Raw genomic sequence first — 26087 nt, forward strand, 5'->3', positions numbered from 1 at the left:
GCTGGGGCATCAAGACATGATGGCTGAAAAGATATGAGCAGATGCTTTGACCATGAAAGAGACAGATGGAATCCCTACAGCGAAGGAGACATGAATGGATGTGGCAGCCCTTCCCCATCCTGGCCCAGGGTGTATAGGGCAGAGAAGAAGGATCACATCCTTGCATCGGGGAGGGGAGGGTCTAGAATTCCACTCTGAACAGACAATGGCAGGGCAGGATCTAGAATTCCACTCTGGCCAGACAGTGGCAGGCCCAGGGGTATAGAAATTTATTTATCATGGAATAGTGATTATTTAGGGACTGGTAAAGGGAGCAGGGTTAGCAAGAGCAGGATACCAGGAAGAGGGAGAGAAATCATACAGCATTGTGACCATGAAAGCGTGGATGTCATAAAGGGGCCTATATTTTGGACAGTGGCCTGAGAAAGACAGGTTGCAAGACTGCACCAGCTAGGTTATGAATTACAAACAAAAGACCCCACTCTAGCGTGATGTGTTTCAACAGCAAGGATTTGTAAAAAAAATCTCAGGGAGGGCCAGTGTGACAGGCTGGGGGTGATGCAGCCAGGAGCCATGCCCAGATGCCATGTAGCTCTTGTTGCTGCTGAGAGAGAATCTTACAAACTCTTCAAACTTTAAAGAGCTGCCCCAGAGCCACACTACCACCCCTTCCAGAAAGTGGGTTCCACAGGTGCCATCTTCCTGCTGCCACTCTGAAATAGGGGCATGTCTTTGTTGGCACATTTTTCACGTGCCCAAGCCCAGGTTTCCGGAAAGGGCTGGGGAGATAAGTTCTGCCTTCTCCCTTAGGAAGGACAAGCATTGCAAGAAAGGATTGTCCAGAGACATGGTGGCCACATTCCTAACAACCATCACAGAGGCATGGTGTGAACTGCCTCTTGTGCCTACCTAGGGCATATGACACTAGACTTGGCCTGGTGTCTCCAGACTAGGAAGTAGCACCTTGTAAAGCCACAGAGAGAGGCTAAAGTGTCTCCCAGACTCCAATTGGGAGTTTCAGGGCAATTAGAGGAAAACTGATTTCTGAAAATAAGTGGTACGCTTATTCATCCTGAGGATAATGATCACTAATGCTTATACGATCCCTTCCCAGCAATGTTAATAGAAAACAACGCTGTAAGTATAAAGGGTAACTTATCAATTGACCAGTGTGTGATATCAGGCAGCCAGTGAGGCAAAGATTTGGTGGGTGGGGAAGACATGGCAAACACTTCAGGTGATCTGCCCCAATATCCATTCTTCCTTTCTTTCTTATTAACAGAATTTCAATATCAGTAGGAAGGGGACAACAATGTACTATTTTTAAATGGCTACTGCCTTGTAGTGTGGGGTGGTCAGGTGACCTTTGAAGTTTTGACCTTTGAAGTATCAGCAAAGTCCATATTTCTAATAAAGCTACTCTTTGGGGTTTTTTAAATTTTTATTTTTATTAGCACATGTTTGCAGTACATAATGATTACAATGATTGTGGGGAGTTACATGTGCATAACACATCTTAATTCTTTTTATGTCCCCTCCCCATTTGCAAAAGACCTATCTCCTTGTTTCCTATTATCTATCTTTTATTTTGCTATTTGATTTATTTATACTTTGAGTTTCTCATATAAGAAAAACCATGCGATATTTAAACCTACACATCTGATTTATTTCACTTAACATTACAATCTCAAGATGCATCCATTTTCCTACAAATGTCTCAAATGTATCCTTCTTTATAGCAGAGTAGTATGCCATTTGTCTATTGATAGACATATTGCGGCAGGACCCTTCCCTGGAGTTATGTGGCTGGACCCCTCCTGAAGAAATGTGGTGGAAAAGGGAGCCTTCTTAGAATCAAGAAAGGCAGTATGGCTCAGTTAGTTTCTAGATGCACATATGTAGTTCTAGCACTGCTCTGTAACATATATTGTACCCAATCAGGCTGTAGTATGTTATTGTGTTACCATTTATGGGGGACAACTACACAAAAATTGTATAAATGGTAAAACTCCTCCATGTTCAGGGCTCAGCTTTTTGGGTATTAACCCACTGAGCCCCACGCCGACACAAATAAGTGCTACTTCCTGGAAAAAGCCTCAGTGTCCTGCTTTTCTCATGAGAACCCTGCTATAATATAGCCCTAGGAAGCTACTCTTTTGTTAATAAAAAAAGGACAAACTCAACTGGCCCATTGCTTTTTTTAATTGACCTTTTTGAAAAGAAAATTTTAAAGTAGTTTTAAATTCATAGCAAAACTGAAATGAAGATAAAAAGATTCCCTATATACCCTCTGCCCTCCTAGGTGCTTGGACTCCCCCACTGCCAGCATCTGCCACCAGTGGTACATTGGTTACAATCGATGAGCCCACACTGGCACATCATTATTACCTAGAGTCCACTCTTGGTGTTATACATTCAGTGGGTTTTGGCAAATGTAGAATTAAATATATTCACCACTGCAGTGTCATGCAGAATAGTTTCACTCCCCTAAAGTCCTGTGCCTCCACCTCTTCAGCCCTCCCGCCCCAACTCCTGTCAATCACTGATCCTTTTGTTATCTCCAGTAAATGTCTCCTTTTCCAGAATGTCACATAGTTGAAAGTGTATTCTTTTTAGATTAAGTTCTTTCACTTAATAATATGCGTTTAGGATTCCCCCATGTCTTTTCATGTCCTGATAGTTCATTCCCTTTTAGTGCTGAATAATATTCCACTGTCTGGGTGTACGACAATTTATTCATAAACCTGCTGAAGTACAACTTGGTTGTTTCCAAGTTTTGTCAATTATGAAGAAAATTAATATAAACATCTGCATACTAGTAACAAGGAATTAGAGGGTGAGCCTGCAGATGCCCAAGTGGGTAACTAAAGTGGAATGAAGCCTGGCATCTCTGGTGAGCTCTGCACGTAGGTATGTTAAACACTCAAACTGTCTGTATTATAAGGTTTATTAGCCTTAAATGTACCAGGTCTGTCTCATTTCCCTTCACGACTGAGGAGAACAAGATAAGAATAACATAATTATCAGGACTGGCAGAGACACCCTATTGTCAGCTTTTACAATATCCACTTCCAGACCTCCTGGAGTAAGGCCTGGAAGTCCCCAGTCATTGTTCTAAACCTACAGTCACCTCTGATTCCAGGAAAGGCAGAGCCTTGCAGATCACCCAATGATGAGATCACCTCCTAATCAGAAGCCATCATCTCATGATGAGAAACAAAATGCCCCCACAAGCGGTGACAGCCTTCCCAGAACCAGTCTTGAATAGTGATCAACCAGACCACAACTTAATCAGAATTACCTACACTGCTAGCTATGCAAACCCCCAATCTTGCCTTTGTTCCCCTTTTCTGTAAAACCACGAAGCTTCTGTCAGCCTCTTGAAGATAGACCTTGAGCCTCTTTATCTGTGTTTTCCAGCATGGTCGTGTCTATTAAATCTCACTTCCTGCCCTTCACTACCCATCCTCTTGGCTGGCATCAGGGGAGGGGCGGCAGAGCTGAGGCTTTTTCCCTAAAACTTTATAACATTGTTTTTTGCGCAGACATAAATTTTCAATTCATTTAGTAAATACCAATGACTAGTCTGCTTTCCCATTGCTAGAACACAATAGCTAACACCCACAATTTAAGAGAAAAGGTTTAATTTGGCTCACAATTCAGGGAATTCAGTTCATGATCATCCGGCCCTTAGGCAGAAACATCATGGTTGAAGAGCATAGCAGAGGAAAACTGCCCACCTCACGGCAGCCAGGAAGCAGAGAGAAAGGAGCAGCCAGGAACAAGAATACACCCTTTCAAGTCTCACCCCCATGACTTGCCCCCCAAGCAAGTCCCACCTCCTGACAGCACATTCGGCTGTGAACTCATCAGTGGATTAATCCACTGAGAGTACAGCACCCCTATGATCCAATCACCTTCCAAAAGCCCCACATCTGAACACACAAAAGTGGGGAGACATTATAGATTTAAACAAAGGGAGAGTGTGACTGCTGGATCGTGGTTTATCACTTTTGTCCTTTGACTATTGCCCTTGATTTCTCCTGGATCTTGAGGGCAATTTCCAAGGAAGAGAAGCCTCCTACCACCTGGGACAAAGGAAGTCTATGCTAAGGAAGAAAGCTCTGGATCTGGACACTAGTGGAGACCATGGTGGCTTCCTTGAGTAGCTACACCAGCCCTGGACCTGCTCATACCGGAATTTTTATTACATGAGAAAGATAAATCCCTAACTGGAATTGGAGTGTTCTTAATGTTCCTGAAATCATTTAGAATTCATATTTTGTGGATAACAAGTTTGGTTCTTAAAATGTCAGTATCGGAGCAACTGTGGCATTCCTACCCCCCTTATTAATTTTTGATTTAAATTCCATCTAAATCTTGAATCTCTTATCTTTTGTTTAAAATAGATACTCCCCCTTCAAGTGAGTCTAAAAGAAAAGAGGAAGTGCTGCAATGGTGGCAGAGAGGGGAGCCAGACCCCTACATTTCCCCATTAAGTACCCAGTGGGAATGTGAAACACCATCTGCATTTCAGTACCTGCTGGGCAGAAGATGTGCATTCTGAGCTGAGAGAGAATCCATTTGCTTTTATGAGAGGGTTTCCTCCCCTTCCTCTGAAAGTCCTATTATAAAAACAATTAGTCTCATTGAAGGATTCTGTTCAGCAAAAGAACTAATTCTCTGCACAGCTGCTCATCCTCAGAGAAAGCCTAAGTGTGGGAGGGAGGGTGATCCTGATGCTTCTATAGAATTGGTTTCTGGAGCCAGAACCAGCTCGGCCAAAACCAGAGTCAGCCTCATCCTACAGCTCCAGAGAAGTGGAAGCTGTCAGCTAGCAAGCAGGAGCCCCACCCTCCCAGCTGGGCAACAAAGGATGATACACACACCCCAGGAACCAGGAGACACTATCAGGCTTCTGACCCCATTGGTTCTGCTCTGTGGTCAAGAGTCCGCAATGACTCAGGTCCGAGGGGAGAAAAGGGCCCAAGACCAATGGGATCACTTTGGGGAGCTGTTTCCCCAACACTTCCTCGCACCTTCAGCAGCTCTGGATTACAAGGGAGCCTTTTCAACATCTTCAGTTTTATTGAAGTATGCCACTTGATTGAGGAGGGTTAATGTGTGAAATATAAACATGGGGTTGTGAGTATAGCTCAGTGGTAGAACACATGTTTAGGATCCTCAAGGCCCTGAGTTCAAGTCCCACCACGCACAAAAACAAACTGCAGAGACAGACATGAAAACAGATTATTTCTCTAATATAACATATTTTGCCAGATTCTATTTTTCTGCTTCCCCCAAAGACACTTTCCATCCCATTTAATAACTTTTCAAGCATTTTCTACTATTAAGATAGTCTCATTTTAGTTACTAAGCTTTATCCTTGCCCATTTTTATATTCCAATCTAATTTGACTCTCATTCTTGCCCCCTACCTGGTCCTGGGGTCCTGGAATCAGTGGTATGCTGATAAATGCTGACTATCCCACACCTGTGTCAACTAGGCTAGCAGGTGGGGGTCCTAGCCAATAGGCAAGTACTTTTCAGGGCAATAAACTTTTAAGGTGGCATACTTGCCCTTTAAATGACTGTTAACACTCCTTCAAAGTTTTTTTTTTTTTCATTTCATATAAAGTCCTCCAGAGAAACTTACAAGGAACCACCCAAAAGTTCCAAGTTACTCCAAGTCACTCTTTTTAGGTGACCTAGAGTAAACCCTTGATCATCATAAAAACAAATTCTCTCTGCAGAGGCATTCACCTTCACCATTTTCTTGAACATGTGATGTACAACCTCAAAATGAGCATGCTCAGGAATGTAACTGCCTGTAAATGTGGTGAATTGAATCGTTCTTATATGAATATGTATGCATTTCTCCAGTAAAAAATCCTTTGCTTTCTTTGTTCAGAGATACATTGCTTTGAGAATTAGTCCCACCACATTCTCCTTACTTCTACAGGTAATAAGCCTTTCTTCACTCTTTCATCTCCTGGTTGTGCTGTTGGTTTTGCACTCACCAGGGGGCAAAGCCATTGCACTCAGTTATAGGGGAAGCATTTGTTTGTGATTTCTACTTGTTCTGATGGTTAAATATTTTCACCATAGTGGCTCTCAGACTACTAAGGTGACCTCATTCAATAAAGAATTGACACAAAAAGATGGACACAATCAGCTCTTGCAGGCTCATAGTAGCAGAAGAGCATTGCATGGAGCAGATGGATGGATATGGATCCCTTTCCTGTCTCTTTTCTTAGGCCTGCTACTCTGGTATTGGGGTAGGGAGGAGGATGAGGAGGACAAAAATATTTCCACACTGAGCAATTATAGGGTGATGGCACTGAAGTCACTCTGCCCTTTTATTGATCATTATCGCCAATCTAACTTGTGGTCCCCATGTCCTCCTAGCAGGGACCACAACATCAGACAGCTCCCCCAACCACTTACATTGACCCCATGGCATGGTTGCCCTTTGTTGGTGTCAAGTGAGCCTCTTTGCCTCACTCTGAAGCCTGACAACTCCCAAGACCCCAGTTTTCTCTGGCCTCCTGAGCTATAGTAACTCTATGTCCTAGAACAGGACCCTGAAGGGAGCAATGGTGGCTCTCTGTAGCGTTCTTCACCCTGTTCACATAGACCAGACCTGCTGAGCAAATGTCCCCATAAGGAGGAGACATCTAGCCAGAGGAGAGGAAGCACCCTCCTCCATGAACCTAACCTCATCTCCACCCCTGATCAGCACTCCTCCCAAAAGGTAGTCTCCCACTCCCTCCCTCCAACCTTCTTTTATATGTATTTCATAGAGGCAAGTGGAAAGCAGGCTTATCTGATAGTGGGCAGTTTTCAGGACTTAAAACATGAAGTACTTTGAGCCTTTTTTCAATTGGTAGGCTATAGTCACCATACTGAAAACCAAATATATATATATATATATATATATCTCCAACAGAGAATATATTATCAATGACATTTGTCATGTTCTTCAGAGCATACAAAAACCTTCACCGGTGATAGTTCACTTGATCCTCACAATCTGAGGGTCCATGTAGCAGTGGGGTCTGCAATGACTTTCTAAGAGGAAAATACTGGGAATGAATGGTTTGGGGCAATTTTCTGCCCTCACTTTTCCTCTGACCTCTTCCTATAACCAATCTTCTGAGCATGCCCTTTGGAGGAGGTGTTGGAGGAGTCTTCCTTCTCATTTCTCCTGTTCCAATTGCCTGTCCCCACTTCACGAGAGAAAGGCATGCCTCCCACCCATCCCACAGCTTCTATTTAATTCTTGCTATAGATCAGCATGTACATTTCATCACATAACTCAAAAAGGGTCCAAGGATCAACCTTGCTATTATAAAATACCTTCCACTCCTATCAACTTATTTTTGTAACAAAGAGTACTCAATGCCTAAACACACAACATAAAAATGAGAATGCAAAGACACTAACCCTATTCCATTCTATCTTAGTCACTTTCCTCATCATTGGGACAAAACATCTGATACCTCAACTGAAAGGTGGAAAGGTTTATTTTGGCTCACATTTTAGAAGTTTTAGTCTTTGCATGGTTGGAAGCATGGTGGAAGGGCCTGGGTGGAGTAAAGCTGCTTATCTCATGGTGGACAGAAAGAAGATAGCCTTAAGGGAGGAGCCAGGAAGGCAGATATACCCTTCCAAGTCATGCCCACACTGACCCACCTCTTCTGTCAGACTGTATCCCATCTCCTAACAGCAAGTCAGCCAATCACCTATCAAAAGCCCACCTATACCACCTGTCTTGAAAGCGCAAGGACCCGAGTTTGATCCCTAGTACCAAAAAAAGCCTACCTATGACTGCATGAAGTTTGGGAGGATATCTAGTTATAAACTAAAACACATTCCAACAAAAAAAAAATTCTTCCAATGTACATGTTTTCATAACATTAAGGAAGATATTTCTAATAAATTAAATTTATTTGTTTCATTTTGTTATTTTATTAAAATGTATACTGTATGTTGCTTTGGTAATTTGTGTGCTAATAAATTAATAATAATCATTCAAAAGGAATGTTTGTAATGGGCTTTATGGTCACAGAGAATAAAATTTTTATATCTCAACTCACAGTCGTATTTGTTTCAGGGAAGTATGTGAAATTTTTGGCCACACACTCAGCTGCCTGTTCTGTACTCATGCATGCTCCTCCGTGGGTCACAGGCAGAGCTTTTCTTCCACAAGACACCCTTACTTCCTCAACCAACTTGCAACCACAGCATAGGTATATGACCTGTGTCTGGGCAGAAGGACTTGAAAAAAGGCCAGGGATTTCTGGGAAAGATTCTCCTCCCTGAGTAAGAAGAAAAAGAAAAGTTCCTTTGTCCTTCTTGCATGTGGATAGGTGAGAAGACATGAGGCTTGGAACTGTTGCAGCCACCTTATAACTATGGGGAAAGTCCAAGAGAACTGAAGGCAAAGGTAAGGCAGGACCTTGACAACACTGAGCTAGTAAACAAGCCCAGGAAACACCTCCCTTGATATTCCTTACTATGAGAAAAGGCCAAAGCCTTAATATTTAAATTATTTTGAGTCAGGAAGTGTATAGTTTTCAGCCAAAATAAATTCTGATATAGCTTCATGCTAGATCCTTGGCCAGGATAAAGGTTTGGATCTAAGGCACCTGGGGAGCCAGCATAAGATTTTTAAGCAGCATACTGGCCTCTCCTTGACAAGCATTTAAGAATGGGTTGGAAAATGGAGAGGATGAAGAGAGAGATCAGTTACAATCATTTGTAATTATAACGTCTACCTTCACCTTTACAGCTTTCACTGGAATTGTCTGTATTCTAAAACAATGAAGGGAGTACTTTTTAATACTGTACTCATATTAAACACATTGTCTCAACAGAGCAGTCTATAGGTGGGTGGTCTCAGGCAAGTGGAGGGAGGCTGTAGGGAAGCTCCATAGCTCTCAACATGTGGCTTGCAAGGTGGCTCCAGTCTTTGCCTTTTCCCAGGTAGGGGGAAGATGAAGGAGAGAAGCCAAGGGACATCTCTTTAGATACCCAGAAGGTGCCTATATATTGCACCCCCTCATATCCTATTGGCTCAAAGTCAGTCACATGGCTGCGAGGGAGGCTGGGAATAGTAGTTTGGAGCTGGAAGCTACATGTCTAGCTAAAATTCAATCAGGTCTATTGCTGAAAGGAAGAAAACAAAAAATGGATATTGAGGGAGATTTTAAGACTAACCATAAGTATAGTTTAAGGCATCTCTTGAGATATGACATCAGATTTCCTTAAAATTAGTCAATTATTTCAAGAGTAAATCAGAAGGTGTTTTACTGAGAAACATATATTTGAACAGTTCTTTGTTCCCTCATTACTGTTATCACTGATTCCATGGTATGCAGACTGACTGGCCTCTGAGTGGAGAGCAGGTGTCAAGAAGAAAAAATAGTCCCATGCAGCCAAGCACTTTCAATAAGCAGCCAGGAGGCAGAGGAATATGAGCAGACCTTTCAATCTCTATCAAACCATAATGACATAAAAGAGAAATGCTGAGAAAAGACACAACTTACCATGCAGGAAAACTGAGTTCCCAAAATATAATTAAATTAGAGAATGGTGGCTGTGGCAGGTGCAGCTCTCCACCAGGCATTTTGACTCACTTAGTGCTCACTGGTGTCCAAAGCGAATGGCCACTTACCTGTAGCTTGAAAAATGCAAAAAGAAAAATAAAAGCATTGGACAGGAAATTGTGGCACAGCAATGTCATCTTATGAAAGAGCCATGGCTTTAATTTCTATGCTCACTGAGAAACCATGACAACATCAAGGTAAAACTTGGAAAGAGCTCATAAGGAAGGTAGTAATAGCAGAATAATGCCATCCTTCCCAGTACAAATCAGTGATCCTTGGGGAAGCAACAAATCTGTTGGTGTCCAAATTTTAAGTAAAGGATCTAATTTAACAGAGGAAGCAATCCTGGTGCTATTAAGCCCAATTTAATATTTATACCCAAGGGAGCAGAGGCATTAAGTAGTTCCCTCTCTTTAAGTGGATATATTTGTAAGAGTGTTTTGTAAATTATAAATCATCATGCAAATGCTATAGAGATGTAGGCACATACATATTAATATGCACTAGTACTCCCCAGGAGCACTGAGCAGTTTCCTCCACTTGCATGGTCTCTGTGAGATATTGTATTATAATGGTGTTTTATAAATGCTGAAGCTCAATGCATATATAGCAAGTGGCAGTGTTTTGTAAATTTTTTGATTGAGAAAGGTAGTATATCCTACACCCAATCTCTGCGCCAAGATCTTCCAGTCAGAGACATTGTGCAAGAAAACACCACATACACCAGCAGAAGTCAATACCCACAAAGCAAGAACTCAAATCCTGATGAAAACTGGGACCTTTCATCATCTGGGTAAATAAGACTTAAAAGTAGCCTAAGAGGCTATTATTTACTTCTTTATGTGTTCTGACGGGACAAATGAAAAGATAGTAAGATTTTCTTTCTCTGTTTAGTGAGGTATTACAAATCCTCCAAAATTTAGACAATTAATAAAATATTTAACAACTTCTAGACCTTTGATACTGACAACAAATTAAACAGTACAAGATTATCAAGTTTGACAGTATATGGACTATTATTCTCTCCATGTGCAACCCAGGGACTCTTCTTCCCAAATGCCAAAACTGTGAAACAAAAGAAGGGAAAAAGTCTGAAAGCAATAATAAAGCACTTAAAACACACTGTCACCAGGCTGTCTCATAAGTGACATAGATACTGAGATTTTTTTTATTAAAAAAAAGCATAGTTCAAAGCATCACTGTAAATACCCTTTCCTGCAAGAACAATTATAATAAAACGCTCCAAGTAGCAACAACAAAAAAAAACAAAATCAACCCCAGTCAGCAGTCTATGTCAAGCAATATTAAACACAAGCAAACTTGGGTGCCACTAAAACCACATACCACCTCATGGAGTTTGCAGTGACAGCACTTGACCCTGAACTCTATCATGCTTCACTGTTGCACTCTTTGTTTTCAAGGACTCTGCAAAGACAATTTCCTTGGGAAGCTGACAGAAGCCAGCTTGTCCCTTCATGTAGCCCGAGGACATGTGGTCTAAGCACCAAATAGCCTTCCAAGTGCAATTGCTGGGACCCAGCAGCTCCTCCAGGATAATGGCCCACTGCGCATTCTGAGAGAAACACAACCCAGACAGCGCCTCAATTTTAGCCCAGTAGGACCCATTTCAGGCTTCTACAGAACTGTGAGATAATAAAGTTGCATGTTTTAAGCCACTAAGTCTGTAATGATTTGTTACAATAGAAATGGGGAACTTACAGACCATATTCCACAACTTCTTTCCTTTGTGCCCCATGACATTCTTCTCCCTGAGCAAGTATAATTTTCTCACCAACAGGACTGTGGGGGGATATTAGCGTCCCCATTACCAGGACAAAATATCCAACACCTGCAATTCAAGCAAACCTCCTGGCTCAGCCTCCAATTGGGACTATAGGCATGTGCCACTATGCCCAGCTCTTGATATAAACTCTTGATATAATACATGTAATTTGATCATGGTGGTGCATACCTGTAATTTCAGCACTCTGGGAGGCTGAAGTCAGAGATTGTAAGTTCAAGACAATCTTGGACAACTTAGCAACTTAGTGAGAACCCATCCAAAAATAAAAAATGGGCTTGGGATCTACTTTGTGTGAAGGACCTTGATCCAATCCCCATTACCACAAAAAATAAAAATAAATAGATCTATACTTCTTTAAAATAATGAAACAACTCATTCTCTTCCTCTAGGCCCAAAGATCAGCTTACCAGGGAACTACTAAAAATATTCCCAGGGAGGACAGAAGCAAAATATCAGCAATGTCCATCATCCCTTCAATTATTTAACTTAGTTCTGAGGTACTAGTCCATGCAATCAACCATTAGAAGGAAGCTGGAGGCATAAAAATTGGAAGGAAGAAGAAAAAATTATAATTATATTTAAGTTATAAAGTTGTTCATATAGACAAACTAAGAGACTCCAATGAAAAACTATTACAAAAAAAAAGAATTAAATAAGAAGAGAAATCACAAAGTATAGAAGTCAATAGCCTTCAAGGACACAATCAAAGAATACTTAGAAAAAAAGTAGAAGAAATGACTGTCTACAGTGACAGCAATAAAAAAATTCCTAGGAATAAGCATAACAAAATATTTACAAGATATATATGTGTATATATATATATATATATATATATGAAATTTTTAAATCACTATTTAACAGTAACAATTCCAATTCAAAGAATTTATTCTATAGACCTGCTTATATTGTTTGTACTAGGAAAAATCAGGAAAAAAAAAGAAAACTTGGAGAAACAGAAAAACCTACTATAGTCACACAGCCAGTATCATGTCTCCCTAAGTTAGTCCATAAATTTAGCATGACTCCAAGTAAATACTAATAGGATATTTTTTAGTGGACAAATTGACCACATAATAATAAAGATGGAATTTCAAATAAATGTAAAAAAGATGATACTGAATTAACTGAAGGATTATGTGAAAAAACCAGAGTTGGAGCCATACGTCATATCTTACACCAAAATAAACTCCAAGCGGTTCAAATATGTAAATATACAAACTAAAATGAAACAATAAAGTTAGAAGACATCACAGGAGAATTCTTTTATAACCCCAGAGAGAAGAAGACCCCTGTATGGTACAAAAGTCCAAAACCAAAAAAAAGGCAGATAAGTTCTGTTACATAAAACTTAAGATTTTAAGTTTTTATTATAGGAATGATCACAAGCAAAGTCAAATCCAAATGACAAACTTTAGGGGAGGGTCATGTGTAATCCACGACTCAAACAAAGGGCTAATCTCTCTCATACACAAAGAGCACATACAAATCTATAACAAAAATCAAGAGGGTAAAGAAAAGAGGGCAGCACACAGATGAGAAAAACAATCTTGAGACGGTCCCCACTGCAGATGAAATTAATGTTGCTAATCAGCTGACCGGAAAGTTGCTAGGAGCCCCATTTAATCACAAGGGGCTTCAAAAGTGGAAGAAGAAAGAGAGACAAATGTGACAATGGAAGGAAGGTCAGAGAGATGCATTCATAATGAAAGAAATGCACATTGAAAAATCTCACTTAGATGCCATTTTTTATCTGATGGACTGGGAGAGATTAAAAGTTGTAAGAGTAACTTTATTTGGCAAGGATGAAAAGAAGCACCATTACCCACTGCAGCTTAGAACACACCAGTGCAATCTTCATGGATGCCAGCTTAGCAATATCAGATGAAAGCCGCGCATTCCCTCTACATATCTATTCCAATTCAAAGAATTTATGCCCAAGGTGATCTCATTATATTTCTCACATATGGGAAAGAATGCATGCACTGAAGCACTGTTTATATAGGAAAAATGACAAATGAACCAAATATCCATTAAAGTTAAATGAATTCCGACAATGGATTATTATGCAGCTGAAAACAAAAAATTAGGAAGATTTATATGATGAAGAACAATTTTTCATATATATTATTAAATGAGAAGAGGAGTAGAATGGTGTCAGTACCATGTTTGCATTCATTGTTTTAAAAAGAAAAAAGACCGTAACACAAATAAATCTATAGTGAAAACTTGTGAAAATAAATAGGACTATATATAAACATGATCGTTTGCATGAAGAGAACTGTATCACAAGAAATCAGCGCTATTGGCTGACTCCAGGTCATGGAACTGGATGTTGGACACACAGATATTTTCAGTGTGCGTTCTTTTATGCCTTTTTAACTTTGCAACCATATAAATATAATACCTTTTCTAAAATTAAAATATAAATTAAAGATTGTATCTAGAAAGAGAATGTATCATTTGGGATTTTATTGTTTTTGAGTCCTCAAAAATCTGGGTACCTCCTCTGCTCACAGAACACCTAAATCCACACTTTCATTTTCTCAGTCAAACTTTTAGTAAGTTTTGGGGGCATCATGTAGCACAAGAGAACACTCTGCACATCAGTGTCTCAGATTTTAGTCTCATTTCAAAACTGGTGCATCTCATTCATACACAGCCATTTTCCTTGGACTCTCAGCAGAGGTGGATTTACTGAGAAAGGCCCCTCACGTTCCTTGCCTGACAACATGTGTTCCTGAAGTCACATATTTTGATAAATTTGTAAAAGGAAGATATTTTAACCACAAATTGTTAATACTTTCGACTTCAATTTCTTGCTCATTCATTTCCTTTGATTGGAATATAGAGCATATAGTACTTTGGGGACCCCACTAAGGGGGAGTTAAGCCATGAGATACACTTAAATTAGTGTGTTCTTTTGCAATCCCTTCCATGCACAGTTAAATTATTGCTGGTGTCCAGTGCTAAGAATGGCTTCCCGGAAAGCCCCTCTCAGCCAGCACTGGGGTATTCAGCTTCTTATCTGAAGATGCAGGGCAGGGTCATGCCAGTAGCTGAAGGCACATGCATCACAAGTACTTGAATGGTAGAGTAGAGACAAGATTTGAAATGTTTCAAACTAGATCCTTCCAATCCCAAACGTGTGAGCAGAGATTTCAGTTTCATTAAAGACAAATAAAACTGGAGGCTACAATTTAGATATACCTACAGCCAATGGCCCATAACCATGTAATCAAAATTTAAGCCATCCTGATTGCCTTGAAACATCATCTCTAATCATAAACACAAAATGTAAGCTTTACCTCCATGTCAGCATTATTCAGTGAAATTAAACCAGTCTGCTGGAGACAAATCAGTTTAAAAGGCTCTGCTTGGCCTAATAAATAAGTTAATGTATAACATCCAGTCATACAATAAAGTCAGAATACATCCTCCTTTGTGCTCTACAAGCTGTGCCATAACTTGCACATGCTAGGCAAGCCCTCTGCCACTGAGCTACACCCCCAAGCTCTAACCAAAATCTGTCTAAATTTTTGTGATGACAATAAAGTATTAATTTTTTCCTGACTTGATCTGATTTCACTTTTGACAGTTCTCATAGATCCAAGTCAAAACAAAATTTCTCTAATTGCAAGCATATCATGCATATCGTCCTTTTCCTTTCCTATGAGAACTACATAAAATAGACTTTATGAGGATTTCCATGTCTGTAACAAACAAACCTACAGGTGGTAATATAAAACACAAGTTGTACTTCAGGATATGATGTCATGTATTGTATGCATCCTATCAATTTTTTTAAAAAGGGGTTTTGGTCAACCATGGTAGAAGCTTGAATTACCTTTATAGACTCTTTACAAAAAAAAATGATATCATAAAATCATTGTTATTGAAAAAAGAAAAAAGTTGATCAGGAGCCAGAGTGTATCTCAGTGGTAGAGTGTCTTCTTAGCATTTACCAGGCTCTGGGTTCCATGCCTAGAGTCAAAAAATTGAAAATAAAAATAAGTTCAAAGTAAAGAAAAAAATTTTTTAAGGTCAGAAAGTACACAACTTAAAACTGTAAGGTAAACATATTACAGAAGCATTTCAGGTATTTAGTTCAATAAAATACAGTATTAGGTTGTTTTTCTGGGTTTTGTGAATTTTGTCCTACTTGTCACATATTCCTAACCTGCAATTTGTTGTGATTTCTTTTCTCAAAGTATTCATCTTCTTACCCAGTTTGTTTTGGGTTTTGTTTTTTTTGGGGGGGGGGCGTTGTTGTTGTTGTTGTTTGGTACTGGGGATTGAACTCGGGACCTTGCACTTGCGAGGCAAGTGGTGGAACCACTGAGCTAAATCCCCGGCCCTACCCAATTTGTTTTAATATCATCTATCGTTTTCGTAAAAGCACCCCGCCGCCACCCCACCCCCCACACACACACACATACACAAATTATGCGAACTTCAGGCCCACACCACCAAACTATTAATTTAAAATTTGAACTCTCAGTCTCCTGTGTGAAGATTAGAACTAGCAGCACAGGGTGATTCCCTTTTTTATTCTAAAGATTGACATCCAAATCAGTCCAGTAACTGGAGCTAGCAAAAATGCTGGAAACAAAGCCTGAGTCTCTAAATCCCCTATTAACTCTCTTTTAAACCTTTGTCTCTTTAGGGCTTGGAAAACAAAAATAGGTTTCCCCCAAAATCTCCTTAAGTCTCTCTCTGCTAATGCTTGAGTGTTGTCATTCTCCCGACGTGCTCCAGGCGCCAGTGAATTTCTCATTCTACATCTTAAAAGTGGAGAATTAATTACCAGACTTAATTCATTCGGCAATAGAACCTTCACTGTGACACACTTTGCAGTTTCATCTGGAAGACTTGGAAGTAACCCAGCATTTGCCGAGCAGCCCTGAATTCTCAAGCATGCTGCTGTACTGCTTAAAGCAGTACATTTTATTATGTGGGAGACTTTTTCCACCTCTCAGCTGGAATGCAAAATCCAATCTGTCATAGCAGGACTTTGCACCAGTAGGTTTTGTTCAGCTACTGGAGGTTTGGTTTTTAGCTGTGACCTGAACTGTATGAGAAAACCTCTACAGACAGTAACAGTAAAGGTAGTGGTTGTTGGTTTTTTTGGTGCATTTGAGAGAAAAAAAAACCTGCCCTTCTATCACTGGCGACTAAGGAAATGCACAATTCAGTTCTCCTTTCCACCAACACCTGCTGCAGGCCCTATAGTTGGTGGTCAGCTGCTGCCTTCTCAGTTTGTGAGGCACCTCGTGGGAGGCTATGCTTTCCTTGGGCTACTCTCAGATGATAACTGGACACAGTAGGGTTTTGGAGCGGACCATTCCTGCCCAGGGAAAGATCCTCTAAGGGGCAGTCTTCGCTCTGAGGCTCCCCTTTTCCTGGCCTTTGGCATAGGAATAGACTTTGGCACAGTTACCCCAAATTCTCAAGCTCTTCCTACCCCTTCTGCCTCTTTCCTGCTCTTCTCTCCCAGGTGTCAAACCAGCATCACAATCAGAGGGCCCTCTCTCTTCCTGCTCCATCTCCTTTATTCCTCATGGAAATCTGCCCAGTGAATCCCCTACATGTTTAATCCATCTCAACGACTGCTTCTCAGAAGACATAAACTGATATGCTACCCTAGAACTCTAGAATCATGTGAATAGAAGTGAAAATATTAATGCTATTGTTTTTGCAATGGAAGAAGGTAAAATAAGATTTACAAGAATCTACTAAGTTCCAGGTATTACAAAGCATTTTAAAATACATTCTCTTATTTAATTCATATAGGTAAGCATTATTATTCCCAGATTTTTTAAAATGTAAGTGAAATTGAAGTGGATGTTCTTGCTGTTCAAGGAGCTGCCAGCCCAGCTTAGCTTTCTAGTGAAATTCTAGATTTGGAGTCTACAAGCATAACACAGTTTTTGTGATCTTGGAAGAAAAATTCATTATGTTATGGGTAGAATGGAAGGAAAACTATTGCCATTAGTGATTTCATATCCTTCCTTCAGTCCAGCCCCTCTCTGACAGGAAATCAGCAGAGGGCCTTTCGTCCTGGACATGGATGCTTCTTCTTTTCTGAATATTCTCTGCCTATATCCAGACTAAGCCTGAATCTACTTTGGGAAGTCTCAGTTTTTTCACTGTCGCTTCAAATCTAATAGCAAACATCATATAGTGGCTATAGAAATTCATGGAATGGGAAAACCAATATGTTTTTACCTCTTTAGCCTTTTTATTATATAACAACATATAATTAAAATGTTTAAAAAAATATACCTTAAAAGGTTGGATATATTAATTGTAACACTGATTTCTGGAACAGACCTTAACATCTCAGCGGTTTAACCCAATAAAAGCTTATTTCTTGCTTGTATGAAGTCCCGTGGTGGCATGATGGACAGTGGGGTCCTAGACCACATGCAGTTATTTGTGAGCCCAGGTCACCAGGAGCCCTGCGTTTTCAATAGTTGGCATCCCCAAGGTTGCCTTGGGTGTTGATATCCAGGTCATATAAAAGAATGTAAAGAAAGCATGTTTGCGTCTGCATCGATTCTCACATTGCGACCATTAACAAAAACTGTCAAGTGACTGCACTTAGATGAATGGAGGGCTAGGAAATGTGTTCTGAGCTGGGCAAGAATGGACCACAATGTGTAGGGGACACCAGCCATCTCTGCCACATCAGGCATTGCCATGGAGGATGATAGCATCTTGGTTTGCCCAGGACTTTGCAGTTTGGGTACTGAAGTTTCCATGTTCCAGGAAACTCCCTCAGTCCTAGACAAACTGGGACAGTTGTTTTCCTATTAATTGAAAGTGAACTAACAATGAAAAATAGTAGCAACTTTAAAAGTGGTCAAGATTACTCTTACATGCAATCAAGAGTTTTACAATGGTGCAAAAACTTGAACAACTGACTAGAAACATATATTTTTAATCAGTTTTTTAAAGATGAACCTTTCACTGATAGCTAAATGCAAAATTTTAAGAATTTATGAAAATGTTGACCAGAAAGTAAGAGAGTCACAATTGGCTAAAAGCAAATTGGAGATAAAATATAACAAAAGCAATAAAATCTAAAACTACCTAAAATCTTCCATAATCCAGAAAATTAGCAAAAATGCTTAATAACACAAAAAAATTGGAGAACTTCCCATCCGGTAAAATAAAAACACCAGTATCTGGAAAAACAGTCATATTCAGTTCACCATTCTGGCCAATATGTTATTTCTAACCACCGTGTTTCAGCCAATATTCCCTTTGTACCACTTCACTTGGCCCCTGTTCTGTGTTAAGTGGAGGGTGGAATCTGACTCTTTGAGAAGCCCCCCAAAACCAACCCATTCACCGGGGATTCCTGCCTCACTTCAGCTCATTATCATTTTGACATCTGTATGCACCTTTGCCTCACAAGGTCCTATTTTCCTTTCCTGCATTACATTGCTCTCAAGTATAAAGTCAAAGTGTTTCCTCTGGGTGTACTCTCCTCCCCAAACTCCCACAATCTCCCATTCCAAAGACCAATTTCAAACAAAGAAAGAAATAAAGTCTGAGAAGACCTATTTCCCACATCCTTTCCAGAAAGAAATGATACTTGATTGATTATTCCCCCATGCCATATCAGAATTAAATTCTTTTCCATCTGCTTACATCACACTTCCTCCTAGCTTCTTCTGAGTGCCTGTCATGGCCTGCTGGGAACTATGACTTCTCCTTTGCTAGTCAGTAAATTCCTCAAGGAATTCCTTAGAAGTTCCACATTGTAGCTTACTCCTCGTAGGAACTCCAAAAAATCCACTGCGTTGCAGTGAAGCTTGCCTTGAAAATGTTAGATGAGAAATGGACCCACAAACTTCAATCTCATGATAAAGTTAAACTCTAGGGAGATTGAAAAGGCTATACCATTTGCATTTAAACAATTTGGTGATATCTGTAAGAAATTTGAGCTTTGAAGGGCTACACAGACAAATCAATAAATTCTGGCTTGCAGCTTCAGCTGTCAGGAGCCATAAAATTTTCATTCTGTCTGGTACCTTTCAGTTTTCAGAGCACTGACTCCAGCTAAATTTTGTGGGCATTAGGGTACATTTGTTTAGGTCATTGCTGATTTAAAGAAAGTGAGTGAGGCTGAACCAGCTTTTCACAGCTGTGAATCCCCAGGGTGCTGAAATAACGGTGCCGTGTGCTAATCCAATCTGTGCTTTTCCTGGGGCCTGTGATTACTGTAAAATGAGGTGAACTTGGTGGATGAAAAGCTTTAAAGAGGCTACAACACTGAGAAGTTAGAAGTGATGCAAAGTCATGTCTAGGATATAGACATGATTTTTCTGTGATCAGAAAAAAAGGTGTCCTCAGGGACTGGGAACTGTGTAGCTACAGCTGCTACTGTAGCTACTACAGCATACTGTACATACTACTGCATATATACTGTATATACACATACACACACACACATATATATAGTATATATACTATAGCCAGCCACTTTATATGTATTATATGTACACATACATATATAGGTATACTATAGTCCCTATATATACACTAATTTAAATATGATATATAGTGTATGTATATACCTGTTATAAATAATAACTACAGCCGCTACAATAACTACTCCCTGCTACACTATCAATCTGTCAGTGTTCAGCTCGCTCCCACCTCATTGCACTGTGTCACACTGGCCCCCAAGTCAAATTTTATGGACCCACCCCCTTTTTATAGCTCATCAGCCATGATGAAATGCCTTTGATAATACCAAATGTCATTGTGATTGCCTGTGTATCTATGAAAAGACCTATTTGTATAACAATGAATATCACTAATGCAGGCTCACTTGTATTCCCCTAAATTCATATTCTGAAGCTGACTGTATTTGTAGGTAGAGTCTTTGAAGAGATGATTAAGTTAAAATGAGGTCACATGGGTGGGTTCAAATCCAGTAAGACTAGTGTCTTCATAAGAGGAGATTAGGACACAAACATACACAGAAGAATGACCATGTGAGGACACAAGAAGAAGACAGTCATCTACAACCCAACAAGAGAAGCCTCAGAAGACACCAATCCTACCAACCCCTTGACCTTGGACGTCTAGCCTCCAGAAGTGCAAGACAATGCATTCCTATTGTTTAAACCACCAGGTTGTGACACCTTGCTATGATAGCTTGAGCAGATTAATGCATTCATGAAACACAACAGAGAACAGAACTCTCTCAAGACCTCCACTTTGCAGCAACTTTCCACTGCCCTGACCTACAATGATCTCCACTCAGCTGAAGGATACTCAGCTGCTCCACCTTGGACCAGCTAATCTGCCTGGGCAGATAATCCAGACCTGTTAATCTTCTGTACCTGGTAACCCACTTCTGTGCAGTGACCAAATATTAAGAGGTAGGGATTGATTGGGGCTCATTTAATTCATGCTGACTGCCTGTCTCTGTGTATAGAGGGCACAGTAGGTTAAAAAGTATTAAGAACCTTAGCTATGAACTTGACTCATGTTCACTGTTACCGGCAAAGCAGGTTTCCAGAGTTATAGACTTGATGCCCAGTCCTATCCTCAAACACAATACTCGCTTTCATCCCTGTGTCCTGCAGCCAACTCATGGATATGCAGGTTTTCGAAGAGAAAAGCTTGTCATAAGACTGGTCAGCTGTCTAATATCAAGGCCTTTTAGGAGACCAATCAACAATTATTTATCAGTTATTCCTGGTACTGTGGGAATTTAAAAGAAATATTATCCTTGGTTCCTCAAAGCAGTATCTGTAGAATTGGGTCTAATGTGGTTTAAGACCTTCAAAATTTAAATAAAAATAAAAGACCCAAGTAACTAGCAAATACCAGAACTAATTCCTGATCCTGTCTCTGCTTAGCTGTGTGTCTTAATTCAACCTCTGAGTCTCAGGGGCCTCCTGTGTCAAATGGGAGTAAGAGAAATTTCCTCCCAAGGCTGCTGTGAAAATGAAACCAGTGTAAGTAAGATGTGTCCAACTAAGTAACCAGCACCTAATAGGCACTTCTTTTTTAAAACAGTAAATCAACAAGTTCAGGCCAGACAAGCAACAGAAATCTTAGAAATCAGGAGCCCATACGAGGAGGTGTCTTCATCAGTGTTCTGCCACTATCACAAAATACCTGAGATAATTAACTTATACAGCCAAAAGGTTTATTTTGGTTCGTGGCTTTAGAGATTCCAGTCCAAGATTGTGCAGACTCCAATGGCAGTGCTGGATAGCAATGGTAGGGAGCACATGGCAGAACAATCTGGTCATCTCAGGGCCAGGAAGCAAAAGAAGAGGAAGGGGTCAGGATCCTACAATCCCCTTTAAGGGAAAACTCCTAATAACTGCAGGACCTCCCACTAAGCTCCACTTTCTAAAAGTTTCACCACCTCCCAACAGCACCAGCCTGAGGACTAAACCTTTTCCATAAGGGCCTTTGGGAGACATTCAACATCCAACATCCTTCCTAGAGCAAGTAGTGTTCAAGACAGTAGTAGCTACTATTAGTGGAGAGTAGCATGTATTTTATGCTAAGTGCTTTCCACATGTCATCTCCCTTGATCTTCACCCTAAGGGATAGATCTTTATTACCCTTATTTTACAGATAAGGAACTAGAAGCTTGTAAAAGAAGTTAAGAGGCAGCCCAACATCACATAGCCAGTAAGAGACCAGCAACCCAGCCTGACTCCAAAGTTCATGTCTTTAACCTCTAGACCCAATTGGGCACTCAGCAAATTTGGACTCATGCCAGCAACACTACTGTGAGAGCACTGTGCCCACCACTGTCACATGGAAGAGGGGCAGCATAGCCCAAGGGCAGCACTTGGATTGAAGACATCAACTCTTCGGAGCAGTATTAAATAATGGCTCCCAGTGTCTTGGGATGAGGGGCTCTGGTATTACGCTTTTCAACAACCAAATAAAAAGGGTGTAACTAACCTTTCCTCCATGAGGACACATTTGCTGAGGCCAACCTCAAGGACAGGCTGATATATTTTAGAGATTGGTAGGCCAATCAACCAAGAGTGTTAAGTAAAATGGATTATTATGGAGGAGACTGAGGCTGACTCACCTTGCTGCAAGACAAAATGAATCACAGCCATATTTCATCTAAGGCAAGAGAAAAAAAAAAAAAACCTAGACCACTGTGACAAACTCCTTAAACATTTAGATGCTTGATTGTGTGCCAGTCAAAATAATTTTGCTCTATTTTTAAACACTGTTGAAATGAAAACTAAATTAATTTGGACTCAAATTTGAAGGGAAAAAAGGTACTAAAATCCATAATAAACTGACAGCCTGATTAATGTAACTGAACAGAGGAAGGAAACCATAGAAATATGTGGATTTTGTTCATATCAGAGAGAAAGCAACTGAAAGATTCTGTGCAAATTAATTAAATTTATAATGCATCCAAAGTGCATGTTGTTCCTAGCTTTCTGCTGAGTCAAGGGGAGGAGCTAATATTGCCCCCGACCAAAAAGAATTTCTAAAATGCATTCTGGAAAGTATTTTTAGAAATAAGAACAAGATGATATGCATGCAAATGGATCATCATCAGCTGACAGGTCACTCAAATTCAGGTCCTACCAGAGTCTAGTCACATTCATTGAAGGGTGGGTACCATGGTGAGATCAGGCCCACCATGGCTTCTTTTTCTGCCTTTGTTCTCCACTCTACTCCAGTATGGGCATGCTTACATCATACCCTGGAATAACCAGGTCCTATGGGATACTAAAGCCCAGCATACCCAGCCCATGTCAGCACAGGTGAATAGGAAATTGTCCTTGAAAAGCATATTATTAGTTCATGAAATTTTGGTTATAGAAAAACAAAATACCACTTAATGGGGAAAAATGGAATTTTTTGGCAGGACAGAGAATTTTAAGGAGAGTTGAATAATTGGGGTTCAGAAAAGAGAATCCTGACAGCTTGAGGCCCATAGCAGGGGATCCAAGTGCTTTCCTCTGGTGCTCTACCCTCACTGGGGATCAGCACCCATTCTCAACTTTTGGATTTCTCTGTTTCAGTCTCAAGAGAAAGAGTCTTACAGGCCAGTGTGGGACAGATGTCCTCCCATGGTCCATAGCTGGGCCAGGGATCCTGTATCCCATGGTGTATTAGCTTTCCTATTGCTGGGATAAAATACTTGCCGCACACAATTTAAAGGAGAGGTTTATTTGTCCCATTGTTTCAGAGGATCCAGTCCGTGATCAGCTGGCTCCAAGGCAGAAACATCATGGAAGAAGGGCGCGGTGGTGCAAAGCTGCTCATTTCATGACAGCCAGAACCAGAGCAGGGGCACAGAGCCAGAGAGGAAGAGGCCAGAGACCACAGCACCCAAGGTTATGCCTGCAGGAACCACCCAGACACACTCAGAAGTATGGTTTACTAATCCCCTAGATGGCTCTCAAGCCAATCAAGTTGACAAGCCAGCTTAACTGTCACACATTGTACACACCTCTACCAGGGGCCCACCCCTCTGGATCTGGTCAGGTGACAGAGTGCTTTGCAGCTACCCTAATAGCTGTCTACTAACAAGCAGAAGCTTGAAGTAAGCCAAGCACATCATTTGCATTTATGTCCTTGGTCATACATGAGTTCTCTGCCTGGGGTACGCCCTCACCCTCAATCCCCACCTTTCCCAGTAGCTCCTGGGTGAAGCCTGCCCTCTAAATCAGAATCAAGAGTTTTTCCTTGGGGCTCCCAGGAAGTTTTTTTCCCAGTTACCAGCAAGCACTGCCCTTCATCAGCCTCCTATGCAGCATGGCATCCTGTAGACTGACCCTTCAAAGCCATCCCTCATCCTGCTTCCCCATGATTTATCTCACATGTAGTCTGACAAGGCCACTCTATGGCTCAGAATCTTCTGGGATGGGACACTCTTTCCCTGTAAGGAAAAAGAATCCCTCACTAAACCACCCTCTGTCTTATCTAAATTGCCTCTCTGCCAGGGAAATTTTCTTCCTGACACTGCCCTACTGGCATGAGGTGCCTCTGCCCCTGCTCCTTGCTCTTCCTGTAGGGCCCCAAGCATAACTCTCACAGTACACTCAGTATATATTAGAAATGCCACCCATGTGCTAACTCCTCACCCTCAAACTTAAAGGGACATACCATGTCTTGATTTTTTTTCAATCTCCAAAACCTACCCTAGTGCCTTAGCTCAAAATCCATGCTCAAAAAGCAATATTAATGTTGCATGAATTAATATATTGTTATATCTAAATATGAAGCATCCCCAAATCTCATATATTGAAAATTGATCCCCAATACAGCAATATTCAGAGGCAGAACCTAGAGACATGATTGGATAATGAGAGCACTAACTTCATCAATGGATTAATCCATTGATAAACTCATAGCAGAACGGCCTAATAGGAGGTGGGGCCTATTTGGAAAAGGTAGATCACTGAGGGGTGTGACTTTGAAGGGTATATTTTATCCAACAGGCCTAAAAGCAATGGAGCCAGCAAACCATGGACTGAAACTATGAGCCAAAATAAATCTGTCATCCTTTGAATTGTTTTTCTCTGATATTTTGTCACAGCAACAAAAGGCTAACACATAAATGGATGAGTGAATAATCATTTGGGGGGGGGGTTGTTTTGGTTTTTTGTGGGGTTTGGGGGGGGTTGGTTTTTTGTGGGTTTTCTTTTTTTTTTTTTTGTACCAAGGATCGAACTCAGGACCTTGTGTTTGCAGACTGAGCTAAATCCCTGGCATTGTTAACAAATTTCAGGTCTATCTTCTCCATAAAAATTCTAAAGCTGGGTGTGGTGGCACATATCTATAATTCCAGAGTGCTGAGAGGCTGAGGCAGGAGGACTGAAAGTTCAAGTCTAGCCTGAGCAATTTAGCAATTTAGTGAGACTCTGTCTCAAAATAAAAAACAAAAAAAAATTTAAAGGGCTGGGAATAACTCAGTGTGGAGCTCCTGGGTTCAGTCTCTAATACCACAAAAAAAAAAATCTAAGTTTCTGAGATCAGAGATGGTTTCCTAGGCAAGTTCATTTTATACCTACTGAGAGAATGCCGCACGCCTGCCCCTGTCCCATCTCCACACAATTCACTTCCTAATGCCCCACAGCCCTGGATCACTTGGTTAGATGAAAGCACACATGCTTCTGAGATTCTATGATTGGTTTACATGTACTTAGTACTTACATGTACTTAGTACTTAGTACTACATCTGGGCTGGGAGTCCCTTTCCTAATGCCAGTTAGACACAACCTACACTCAAGTATTCAGACTGCACTGCTATTTACCTGGGGATTTTTTCTACAGTCATGGTCACTGGTCCAGGAAATTGTTGCCTCTTCAAATGCTTGATTCCAACTTACTTAGAAAGGTGTTCACATCTTCCCGTACTTACCACAAATCAATTAAGACCCCAGTCACAAAAGGTAGGTGATTGGAGCTTAATTCTCACTGGCTGTGTGTCCTTGGTCAACATCCTCAGCCTAGGGTGGAGCCCCTAGTGAATGGTCTCTTTTCCTATCATAATAGTTGTGTGCTTTCTGCGCTGTTGTATGCTACCAATGTCTCCATTGGAATGTGGATGCCTAAAAAGACAGAGATGAGCAACCAGCCAGCAGACAGTGAGAACCTTCGCGGCCTTGTGGAGCCCCATTCCATCCTGCCCTCACCCTGCCCCCCAGC

The 26087-nt window shown here is 40.8% G+C and overlaps 1 long non-coding RNA gene across 1 annotated transcript; it reads right to left on the minus strand.

Moving 5' to 3' along the window:
• Positions 1 to 6979: 6979 nt before the first annotated feature.
• LOC147822285 (uncharacterized) lies at positions 6980 to 26080 on the minus strand. The gene is made up of 3 exons (XR_015445896.1): positions 25801 to 26080; positions 15259 to 15395; positions 6980 to 9684 (listed from the first exon to the last, which is right to left on the minus strand). It is a non-coding gene; the product is annotated as an uncharacterized LOC147822285 (long non-coding RNA).
• Between the last annotated feature and the right edge of the window lie 7 nt (positions 26081 to 26087).

The sequence above is a fragment of the Heterocephalus glaber genome, unplaced genomic scaffold, assembly GCF_053883595.1.
Source record: "Heterocephalus glaber isolate CG9 unplaced genomic scaffold, H.glaber_assembly_v1.0 deba00001666, whole genome shotgun sequence".
Classification (NCBI taxonomy): Eukaryota; Metazoa; Chordata; class Mammalia; order Rodentia; family Bathyergidae; genus Heterocephalus; species Heterocephalus glaber.